The sequence below is a fragment of the Jaculus jaculus genome, chromosome 8, assembly GCF_020740685.1.
Source record: "Jaculus jaculus isolate mJacJac1 chromosome 8, mJacJac1.mat.Y.cur, whole genome shotgun sequence".
In the NCBI taxonomy this organism is placed as follows: domain Eukaryota; kingdom Metazoa; phylum Chordata; class Mammalia; order Rodentia; family Dipodidae; genus Jaculus; species Jaculus jaculus.
The window spans coordinates 36,231,281-36,243,908 of NC_059109.1; the positions used below are offsets into that span (position 1 = coordinate 36,231,281).

At 35.5% G+C, this 12,628-nt stretch overlaps 1 protein-coding gene and 1 non-coding gene across 3 annotated transcripts in view; one reads left to right on the forward strand and one right to left on the reverse strand.

Moving 5' to 3' along the window:
* The window catches only part of Dph6 (diphthamine biosynthesis 6), a 157,005-nt gene that overhangs the window by 111,354 nt on the left and 33,023 nt on the right, over positions 1-12,628 (reverse strand). The window lies entirely within an intron of this gene.
* Positions 3,396-3,521, forward strand: LOC123463240. The gene has a single exon (XR_006638829.1). It is a non-coding gene; the product is annotated as a small nucleolar RNA SNORA40 (small nucleolar RNA).

The following is a 12,628-nucleotide window of genomic DNA, read 5'->3' on the forward strand; positions in this document are numbered from 1 at the left end:
AGAGAGGGCTTAGTGGTGAAATGCTTGCCTGTGAAGCCTAAGGATGTCAGCTCGAGGCCCAATTCCCCAATACCCATGTAAGCCAGATGCACAAGGAGGTACATGCATCTGGAGTTCATATGCAATGACCGGAGGCCCTGATGAACCAATTCTCTCTCTCTTTCTCTCTCGCTCTCTGCCTCTTTCTCTCTGTATCTGTCTGTTGCTCTTAAATAAATAAAATAAAATAATTTTTAAAAGAAAAAAGGAAAGGAAGCTGGAGAGATGGTTTAGCGCAGTTAAGATACTTGCTGGCAAAGCCTAACAGCCTGGGTTCAATTCCCCAGTGCCATGTAAAGCCAGATGCACAAAGTGGTCCATGCATCTGACATGTCCTTTCTCTTTTATTCTCTCTGTTCACATATAAATGAACATCAATATTTTTAAGGAGTAAAGGTCTACTTTGTCTCACAGTTTTAGAGGCTTCAGTCCATGGTTGGAATTCTACTGCATTTTTCACTGGCCACTGGCATTTATTAATTAAGTTAATAATAACTGGGCTTCTCAAACATGGGAAAACACAATGCACACACAAACATGTAATATTAGTATTTCTATTTTCATTTCTCTAAAAGGGGTCAATTGTAAAGCCAGCTGGTTTGAATATGGACTCCTTCTAAGAAAAATTTTTTTTTTTTCAAGGTAGGGTCTCACTCTAACCCAGGCTGACCTGGAATTCACTATGTAGTCTCAAGGTGGCCTCAGACTCATGGTGATCCTCCTACTTCTGTCTCCTGAGTTCTGGGATTAAAGGCATGCACCACCATGCCCGGCTAGAAAATTATTTTTTAAATATTATATAAAATAGGAATTAGCTTAATTAGGCATGTACATTGTCCTCATTTCAAAAATTGTCTACTTATTTTTAACCTTCCTTATATCATTTGCCTATTCTATTTTCATAAGGTATTTCCCCAACTGTCTCAATGGGAATCAGAAATAATTATATGAAACAAATAATAATATTCCACTTCACATCTATAGGACTTTTTGCTGAAAAAAAGAAATGTCTCTTTCAATATTTTGTTTCATTGTTTTGCAGCAAACTGATGGCCATGAAGGAGCAGCACTCCTGTTATGTTTATCTTTGTTAAACATTCAGTCACTTTATGTAACTTGCTATGGGATCAGTTTATGATGTGTAACTTTTCTTAGGAATTTCCATGTTTCAAATAAAACCGAAAACCACAAAAAAGTTAATTGCTGGTCACACTGTTCAATTTCTTGGTGAAAGACACACACACACACACATGTGCGTGCACACACACACACACACACACACACAGAGTCTCTTTTATATGCATACTTACAAAAAAACATTCAGGAACCACTGAATTAACAAGAGCACTAGAAAATGAAGAACATATCCCTGAAAAATAAAAACCCAAAAAGAAAAGTTTTGATAGTATGTTTTTCTTCATTAAGAAATTTAGGGTTACAGAGATGGTGTAGTGGTTAAGGCATTTGTCTACAAAGCCAAAGAACCCAGGTTTGATTCCACAATACCCATGAAAAGCCAGATGCATGAGGAGGCACATGTATCTGGAGTTCATTTACAGTGGCTAGAGGCCCTGTGTACCCATTCTGCCTAGTGTACCTCTCTACTGGCTCCCTATCTCTATCCATATCTCTCAAATAAAGAAATAAAATAAAGATATATATATATATATATATATATACACACACACACACATACATATATATGTATATATAAATATGTGCATGTATATACATATATATGTATAATTGATATAGAAATTTAAAAGCAGAAAAGCATAAATTTAATAATTATCACATTTCTGAGAGAAGTAGAAAGTCAATCAGATTTTTAATTTATTGGTGGCTATATTTTACAACATTCCTCAGAGTCTCCCTCCCAGAATAAGAAGGACCACACAGTTTACCAAAGCTGCCCCCATCCTAATCTTAGCACATCTCCTTGAAGCTCAGCACACTGTGCTTTCAAATGAAGCTTAATTTTAATCATGTAGGTGGTGGATGGTTATGGACTTCAATTCTGTGCTAAGCAATATAGATTGTGATACCTCAATTTTTTAGCTGGAAATCTATGAAAGTAATTGCTAAACATAATGCTCAAAGCATGGAAGGGAAATTGGTTATTGAGTGTCCATTTATCTGAATTAATACTTAAGTTTAAATGTTACATTGGGATTTTCTGTACTTAATAATTAAGATATGGACTTTATTAGGCAAATTATTTGAATTGGTGTTTCTCAAAAATCTATACAAAAGGCCAACAGTTACCTAAGGACATGCTCAACATCACCAGTCTCCAGGAAAATTCAAATCTTACCTCAGTCAGAATGGTTATAACAAAGCAGATAAAATTAAGAGCTGCCAGATGTAGTGGCACATACCTTTAATCCCAGCACTCAGGAGGCAGAGGTAGGAGGATTGCTGTAAGTCCAAGGCTACCCCAAGAATACATAGTGAATTCTAGGTCAGCCTGGACCAGAGTGGGTTCTTACCTCAAAAATCAATAATAATAATAATAATAATAATAATAATAATAATAATAATGGCTAGTAAAGATGGGGAAAAAGGGATTCTTATATATTGTTGATGGGAATGTATGTTAGTTAGTCATTATGAAACACTAGGAGAGTTCCTTATAAAAACTCAAACTCAAAATGGGTTACAAACTTAACATCCAAGGTTAAAAACCTACAAGAACTAAACAAAAAGTTGGAAATACCTCTCATATTTGCATATCAACAGACTTAATATTGTTAAAATGTCCCGTAACAGTGCTAACTTACTCTCCATTGGAGAATCTGCTTCTCTTTTTCAGATAGATGCAGATCCTAAGGAGAGAGCCACCCCATCATACCTCAAAAAGGCCCCAAATGAAACTAAGGAAAACTGGCGAAACAAGCAAGGGTGCTGTTTTCCAGTGAACCGGATACCAGCACAAAGGGGAAGGAGACCAACGCAGAGAAAAATCAACACCTATCAAATCAGAGAGCCAGAGCCTCAGAGGCCCCCAACACTTCAGCACTGAAGCAGACCAAAAATGAACCCAACATGGCTCAGGGAAATTTTGCAGAAGAGGGGGCGGAAAGAATGTCAGAGCCACATGTTGGGTCATGATATGCAGAGACATTTATCATACCAATAACTGGGGGCTAACTCCACAATGCATGACCCATTTACATCAACCAGGAGGGTCCAATGGAAGGGGGTAGATCATAGATGAGCCTAAACAATGGTACCAAACTGCCTGTATTTGCTGAAAAGAAAATTAATTTATTAGTTTTAAAAAATAAAATAAAATAAAATGTCCCGTAACAAAACACACACAAAAAAACAAAAAAACAAAAAAAACTCAGAATCACAGGACTTGTCCTTGTCTTGGTTGAACTGATAGACAAAGATTAAAGACAGGTGCAAAAATAAATCCTCTTTTGCAACCCAGAGCTCATTTTCAAGTATGACTGTTGATACAGATAAGAAGGAATATGGTGCAGACATTTCAAAATGCTGGTATCAATAATAACGTTGGTTCTAAGAATACAGTTGATATTTTTAAAGTGTAGATGGTAGTAAATCTCAGAAATTGAATAAGTAAAAACAAAACAAAACCCCTCAAATTAGAACCACCCATGATCCACCAATGTCACTAAGTGCCTTGTATGCCAAGGAAAACCTCAGTTTACTGAAGAGGCATGTACACTCCCAGGTTTACATAGCACCATGAATGACAACAGCACAGATACAGAATCAATCTAAGTAACAAGGACAAATGAGTGGATGAAGAAAATTTGAAATAGAATAGATTAATATTCAACCTTAAGTATGAAATTTTGTCATGCATGCTATGGAACTAGAAGATTAAGGTACAATTTAGGCATAGAAAGACCAATACTGCATGTCTATTGTCATATCCGGAAGCTGGAGAAATCATTCTAGAGAAGTAGAGAGAACAGTGACCACTAGAGAAGGGAACAGAGCACAATCACAGAGAAGAATTAGATCTAGCATAAACAGCACTAATTTAGTGGCTACAGCACACAACAACTTATTACACATTTCATAAAGGACTAGAAAATAGAACTTAAAATATTTCTAAAATAACGTTTAGGGAGACAAAAATGCTAATTAACCTTATTTGATTACTGATTTTAGTACATATGTAACAAAATGTATCATCTGTATCCCACAATTAGCATATGCCAATTAGTTAAGACAGGGTCATTATCACATCAAAACCAAGGCATCATAGAATTTCATACATTTTAAATATAACATTCATTAGGTGAAAATTTTTGAAGTTAGAGATGACAACATGAAGATTCATGATGCTATATACTCTATTTTATAAATGTTGAATATTTTCGTGATCAAAAATTAAAACACTGAGAGACCAAGCAGAAGTAACGTGCTGCATCTGGCTTCTGTGACCTCGCTTAGTGGCTGAGCAGTGGTGCTGCCATTTAAAATCAGACAGCCACTTTGACTCAGATGAGGAACTAGCTGACTAATGTGCTATTTTTGCTTCTGTATCCGTGCTTGCTTAGCTATAGCCGCCCCCCCCCAACCTTGATTCCTGAGAAGCCTCCACTTCAAGGACATTCCAGAGATACCTAGCCACTGAGGCTCTGGCCTCTTGCAAAAGATAAGTTCTGCAAACAGCTCTTGCAATGCAAGAGGTTCTGCAAACAAGTTACTACCTAAGATAAGTAGGCTGGAGTTCCCACATGCGCCCTCTATGAAATTCCTGCGCACGCCCTCTTAGAACCAATCATTTTAAAAGTCACAATATGATGTAACCTTTCCTTTATAAACCCCTTTCCTCTGAGAGTCGGGGCTCTCTCCCCAACTACCGCTGTGCCGGACTGTGGGGACCAAGCCCAGGCCTAGGCTTGCAATAAAGAAACCTGTTGCTTTTACATTTGAGTGTCTTGGCTTCTGTGGTGGTCCTCTGGGTTACTCCTAGGTGACTGGGGGTCTTGGCTCCTGGTCAGGGGCCTTGCACAACACCACTTCTTTCAGAAAAAGAAATATAAACATTTTTAAAATTACAAAAAAAAATTAAAACACAAAGAAAAAACTGAAGTATTAAGCAGGACTTTGTTTCACCAAAAGTGAGAGAAAACAAAACAAAGTCCTGCCAGAAACTCTTCATCACCACTGCTAACTAGTTTCCCTAGCTGACAAAATTTAGCTTTGTTGTTTATATTGATGAATCTAAATCATGAGTAGTCTATCTGTCAGCAGTCTAAGAACAGTTAAGTAGCTAACACTTTTTTTGTATGCCCTTCATAACATAAAATAATATAGAAGAGGTGACAGTACTTTAAAGTACTTCTTGATTATTAAAGTGGGAAAATTGCTTAATAAATTAGATGTAAGCCAAGCATGTAAAAGGAATAATGAAAATGAAAATGGTTAAAATTCAATAATGATGAAACAAAAATATATTCAATAAAAGAATCACACTATGTTGTTATGCAGACTGTCATTTAATTGTGTGTGTGTGTGTGTGTGTGTGTATGTGTGTGCACGCATGCACACGCATGCACACATGTGTTTAATTCACTTAAGCAGGAACCTGGGCATTTCTTCTACTTAATGCTATTGTTATTCATGTGATTTGATACAGTGTTTTCTGGCATATTCTTTCATCACTAATATATTAAGTGACTGTCATGAGGTGCCTCCATCATCTTGTTTGTGGCTCAGCAAATATTATCCTTACATAGGTTATTCATTTAAATACATACTAACACTGGATTCTCCTCAGTAAAGTATGGAACGTTATTCTTGCATGACTTTTATTTAGCAATAGTAGTCTTCTAATTATAGTGCTGGAATTCTGTATATAGTAATCCCATTCACCCACACAACAACTCTATCAAGTAGGTAATGTTTATGTGTATTTTATAGAAGAGAAAGGAACAAGGAAGTGATGTGCCCAAAGTCACATAGTTTGTAAATGGCCACTGGGTAACTAAGCCTCCAAGACTGAATTCTTTCCTGCTTTCCAACATCATGGGTGATCATACCTGCTCATATGACTCTGATTACCAATTACAAACTGAAGATTTCTACCATAAATTTGCTCAGTCTGATTTTACCCTTTGGAGTGTTATTGTCTCTTATTTTTCCTCCTCCTATGCCTTATCTACATTACAGCAAACACAAATTTGTTTTGCTTCTTAAGCCACAAACTTTCAATGACTTCTCATTACTTACAGAATGGAGTCTTTAACCTCAGGAAGGAAGGCAAGGCTCCCAAAAAACTGCTCCCAGTTCACCTTCTCACTAGTACATTATGACACTTACACTCATTTTCAACTCACCTCTTCTTTATCAAAAGACCTCATGGGGGGGAAAAATCTCTTCTTACTCTAAATTCTAAATAATGGCATAATAATAATGTCCTATTAACCCACACACCTGTGAGAGGTATGTGCCAAACTTGGCCACATTTTGCCACTTCATAGACTGAACTCTCAGTGTGAGAAGTCATTTAGTTTCCACTACTGAAGCATTTCTTGTCTGTGCCTCTATAACTGCTAAATATGCTTCTTGCCCAGGTCAAACCTACTTTACCTCTCTTCTTTTAGATTCCCAGAGCATGTATTTGAAAAAAAAAAAAAAAACTCTATCATCTCAATCCAGTGTTTTCAACAATGAGACAATAAGCTCCAAGAGAGCAGGCATTCCCTTCCATGCTATTTGCAAAAGAGAGTAATCACATGGAATATAACTGGTGAAGAAATGCATGTACCACTTCCTTAATTATCAAAATATCAATACATCAGTACTGATATCAAAACATCAACAGATATCCTGGACATAGAAAGATAAACTACCCATCAAAGATCATACCATAACCTTAATCACTATAAACTGCCTATAGAATGCCTAAATACTAAATAACATACAGAAGATATTTCAGTTAAACATTAATAGAGGCATACCTACTTCTTAAAGTTCCAGTGAATAAAGAATTCTTTCCTATATAAGAAATCTTTGAGTAAATAAAATAAATGAAGAAAAAAGAAATAGCAAGGCATGTTAGGCCTTTCTATATGTTAGAAGGTTGAGCACAAGTAGCCATCCAACTAATATTACAGACGACGTTCATGAACCAGAGTATGGTTTTAGCATCACTGCTGTCTCCTCCGCGCTAACCTCTGCCTTGAGCATCATGCACCATGGCCTTTACCAAATGTTCCAGGTATGCATCACATAGGAATCATCTAGTGATGCTGACTGCTGTGTGAGGCGCACTGAGGGGAAAGCACTACTTATTTGACTCAGTAGAGTAAAGATAACTACGTGAACAGATCTTTGATAATAAACACAACCAGAAAGCAGTGTGATTACCACAAAGTTTTAAACGATAGTGTCTTCAGTAGGCATTTCCCCAACTTCATTGAAGAGAAAAACACTTACAGGGTAAAAGGAAAGTGATGAGAGGAACGCCAAGGAGTATGAATTGCAGACTAGTGGTGAAGTTGTCTGCTCATTTAAGCTATAAAAAAAGACCAATTAGATTTGTCTAATTTATTTAAAAACAGTTGAGACTCTCTTGAAAACATTCCCTAATTTATATTAAGCTTCCAGTTTGCTTTATAAGTGCTTTATTAAAAAATATTTTAGTTACTTATTATTTGAGGGGGAAGGAGAGAGAAAATGGGAATGCCAGAGCCTCCTACCATGATAAACAAATTCCAGACACATGCACCACTTTCTGCTTCTGGCTTTATGTAGGTACTGGGAGGCGGAACCCAGGCTGTTAGGTTTTCCAAGCAAGCACCTTTAGCCTCTGAGCCATCTTTTTAGCTCCAAATATTTTTATTAGCATACAAAAAAAAATTAGGTTTGATTATAGGAAGGTTCAAATAAATTTTGTTTTTGTTTCCACTCCAGTCTAGCCTCAAGCTCCAGATCCTACAGCCTCAGCCTCTAAACAACATCATGTGACTAGACTGAATGGTATGCTCAAGTCACTGCATTGCCTGAGCTGAAGGTCAGAGTTCAAAACCACTTAACATATAATATGTCATCAAAAATTATCCTGAGTCAGTCACTAAGCACAAAGGAGTTGTAAGGTAGCTACTGCAGGCTAAAGAAAGGCAGGAGTTGTCAGACTTTAAAATTATTTCTCTAGCCTCCAACAGGAAAAGCATGTTGTCTGATTAAAGAAACCCTTTCAATTACTGTTGAAGCTCAGGAATTCTGCCTTATATGTAGAACTCTAAGGAGAGATTTAAGGCCCATTTTGATTTACAGTTGTCAATATTTTAAAATTTGATCTGAAAGCTGATACATACACTTTGGCACTGCAAAGTGCATATAGTATGTGAATTACTGGCATGTCTAAATTACAAAGAGATATAAAGCATGGATTTTTTAAAGGAAAAAATTAACATGTAAAATTTACTTTCTTTATACATCACCAAGTTTATATTTTTATCTTATTGCAGACCCAGAGCCTAATAAAAAATAAGACAAAGATTACATCACCAAACTATGGAACAAAAACAAATCTGCATGAAAAATGTTTAAGAAATTCAGGATCTTGAAAAGGAGGGACATACATGCCTTCCTGTATTACAAAGAGGCAGGTAATGGTGGCTTGCATGACAGTATTGTCTTTCTTAGTTTTGCCCCAAAAGATCTAAAGATTTCCTGACTACACCTGTGTAACTTAAGTCAACTGAAAAGATTTCTGGGGAAAAGAAACAAAGAAGAGTCTGAGTGCCAACAATGAAGAAGACTACATGAGCTGTTTACTCCCCATTGAGTGGGGACCCTGAAATGGGAGGGCTCCTAGCCCACGTAGTCAGGTCACAACCTGGCTGCCCCGTAAAACTGCAAGAGAAAGTTATGCTGTAGGCCCACATCCACGATCAGGTCATGACCTGGCCTCACTGTAAGACTGTAAGGGAAAGTTACGCTGTAGGCCCACATCCACAGTCAGGTCACAACCTGGCCTCACTGTAAGACTGTAAGAGAAAGCTATGCTGTAGACCCACATCCACAGTCAGGTCATAACCTGGCCTCACTGTAAAACTGTAAAGGAAATTTACACTGCAGGCTCACATCCGTAAGCATTTCTGCTTTAACTTCAGAATCCTGCAATGACAAAGGGCCTCACAATGCAGTGTTCACTCTGTACTGTAGCTCACTGTCACGATTTTTAAACAGTTGCTTTTTTATTGTAATGAGCCAATTATGAGCTAGTCACTCAAGCAGTCATTAACAATAGATTTTTTTAATTGCATTTTTAATGAATTTTATTTTGGATAAAAGCCCTTAAAAGTACCTATGGCAAAGGGTAATCATACATTGAATTAACTGCAAAATCTGTTTAATAATGTCTTGTCTTTTATTTACTACAACAAAATGAATTCCAGTGAGAGCACTAAAAAATTGACATTGTCAGGGAGAGAAGGTTGGAGGTATGAGAGACAACTGTATTCTGTGTGCCTAAAATACTTGAAATAATAACTTGTCTTTTTGTATTATATTGTCTCCTTCTCTCCCAACTTGAAGGTAGAAATACTATTTCATGAACCTAAACCTTGACTATACTTAAGAAAATAAGATTTACTAATGTTAAGAACATACTACTAATGATAATTCATGTAATTCCAAACTAAGCTAAAATGAAGAGAGAAAAATAAATTTAATGTAATCATTGAAGATGGATTGGTAAGATACACTAAAAGCTATATTCAAAGGTTTTTTTTTTTTTAAAAAAAAAACATTATATAAGATCTTCATGTTGAGATATTTTCTAAGTATATATGAGTAGAATTTTTTTTCTGTTGGTTCTTTGAGGTAGGGTCTCACTCTAGCCCAGGCTGACCTGGAACTAACTCTAGTTCTAGGCTGGCCTCTAATTCACAGAAGTCTTCCTATCTCTGCCTCTAAAGTGTTGGAACTAAAGACTAGAAATGTTTTTTGTTTTCCTAAATCTAAAATGTAATAATGAAATTTTGAATAAGCATAGTAGTAATAAGTCAGACACAGAAATATATTTTCCATGATTGTTGGAATCTCCTAAGCTTATGGATATCAGTCTTAAAGTCTTTATTTCAACAGAATATGTAAATATTTCTAGAAGCAATGAGGTAAAGGATATGTTTTAGAATTTTTACCATGAAACAATTCTTAATAAAAAACTTCAAGAAAGTAAACTCACTTAAAATTACCTATATGTTCATAAAATATATTTCTGAGTTATCTAAATAAATTTGGTACTGTTAAATAATAATTAGGAACTCTCTAGACAGCATGACATCATCATTAGTTATGAATTTTTAAGAATGCTGACAATATTGGGAAAAAAATCCTCTTTGGTAGTTATGCATGTCCATTAAAATCACTTATGTACACAATGAGAAAATATATAGGTACAATATACATATATATGTATGCGTGAAAATTTGCTCTTAAAATAAGTCACCATGCACTCTAATTTTGTTAAAAAATAAAATAAAAAACTTCTTTGCTCAAGTTTTTAACCTTACATTTTCTGCCTTACAAACAGCTGGTTGAAAGCACCAGCCTTTGCAGGCAGCTCCACTGTCTTGTGTTACTTCATCAGCAAGCTAAAGAAGTACACCTAGGGCATAGGGCTGCTTCCAACACCGGCTTTGGATCGCTACACTGTGCTCACCAAAACGGCCTAGCTAAACAGCAACAAGGCTTTCAGAGCATTCTTGTTTTGCCTGAAGCATCCTGTTTAATTAAGGTATCCCTCTTTATCTTTATCATTTTTGAGGCTCAGGTAAAATCAGCACACCTGTGTCCCTGAATGCAGTAGTTAATTGCTCTCTAACTTTCTTAGGTGCCCAAAAGGCTTCTTGCTTTTTTGTAAGGTATAAAGAAAATAAATTAAAATGGTGCTATAAATGCTCAAAAATCGTCAAACATGCTACTTGATTTATTTAAAATAAAATTTGTACAACCCAATGTTTAAGAATTTGATTTAATATACCCAGTGATTTCCATTTTGTTAGGATTACAGCTTTTTACATGATAAAAATCTAAATCACACATGTACCTCAAGCCACTTTGAAAATTACTAATACCTAATCTTGAGCAAGGTAAGGCTATTTTTTAGTAACAAGATACAAACACTATTCACCTAATCCTTTCTTATTGCCAGAATGAAACATCTTTCAAATCAAGACAAAATCACCACATCATGAATGTTAATATCATTCTGAAAATATAATACCTTATGACTAGCAAAGACTATCCCTTAGGGAAAAATGTTGTGTTAAAGTGGATTATTCTTTCAGTGGGATAACAGAATATTGTTCCACCTGGTCCCACATGGAAAATCAAAATCAGCATTTAAATAAATATATTTTAAAACAGACAGAACAAAAGGATATCTACTTCCTTACATTTAGAAAACCCAAAATGCCACATGAGAACTTTTGGGGAAGGCTTTGGCTCTGCGATTATTTGAATTGTACAATTCTCTCATTTCAATAAGAGCTTGCAGCATAGCATAATTTCACAGTATTGTGATTAACATATGCTATTTGTGTCTATTATATCAAATCTGCAAATTGGATCAAGACACTAGGTTGTAAATTGCAAGAAACAGATATATAGTTTAGGCTTAGAGTTAAGAATGAGTCCTTTATTTTCTTCTATTTTTAACCATGTCATTTTATAAGTAATTCTTACAAGGCTATAGCTGTTTGTTGAAATCAAATAAAATCTGAGTTTCTTCAGCATTGACTCAAATCACCACTCTGGTTTGAGAAAAAAGAAAGCAAAATGCTAGGCAATACTGTAACAACTGCTCTTTGCCACCTGAAAAAATTATTTTCAGTTCTTCAATAGTTAGGGCAATTTTCTTAAATCCTGAAGGAGCCTGACAGCACTGCACATTTCTTAATGCTTGCATTTACTTTTACATTATAAAACAATAAAACAGCAGGATAATGTTCATGCAGTTTAGAGACTTGTAACATTACCACAAATAATTCCCCTGTATTATGGCAAAACATAAGCTTTTTAAATGTAGGCTGACTGAAGAAAGGGTAATCTATATTCATTGAAAGCACAGAGACAAATAAGGTTGGAAATATAACTTCAATGTTGTACTTAGTTCTAAAATAAGGTTTGAAAAAGAAAAGGTGATGCTGGATATTTTTTCTGTTCTAAATTAAAATACAATTAATTTTGAAGCCTAGCACTTGTTAGCAAGGGACATGTTTCCCACCTTTCTTTCTTTACGTCTATAATATGTATAACATGTACACTGATCTGCCACCTCAACCACATCAAGTAATTAGGTCATTTTTCTTCATCAACATTATATACAAAGAAATGTTACCTTAAAAGATACAGGTATGTTTTTGATGACCACGTTTCACTATTAACTGCTAATGGGCTAATCTGCAGAACTTGGCGAAAGTTTCTTTTTCTAAAACTATAATTCTCTAGTTAATGATGCATTTATTGCTACAGGTTCTGCTCGATTGTACAGGAAAGTATGTAGTTCTCTATTTAAAAGACATGAAAACATCATACTGACAAATACGACAAAGCAATACTGAATATATAGCTGGTGATTTTCTTACAA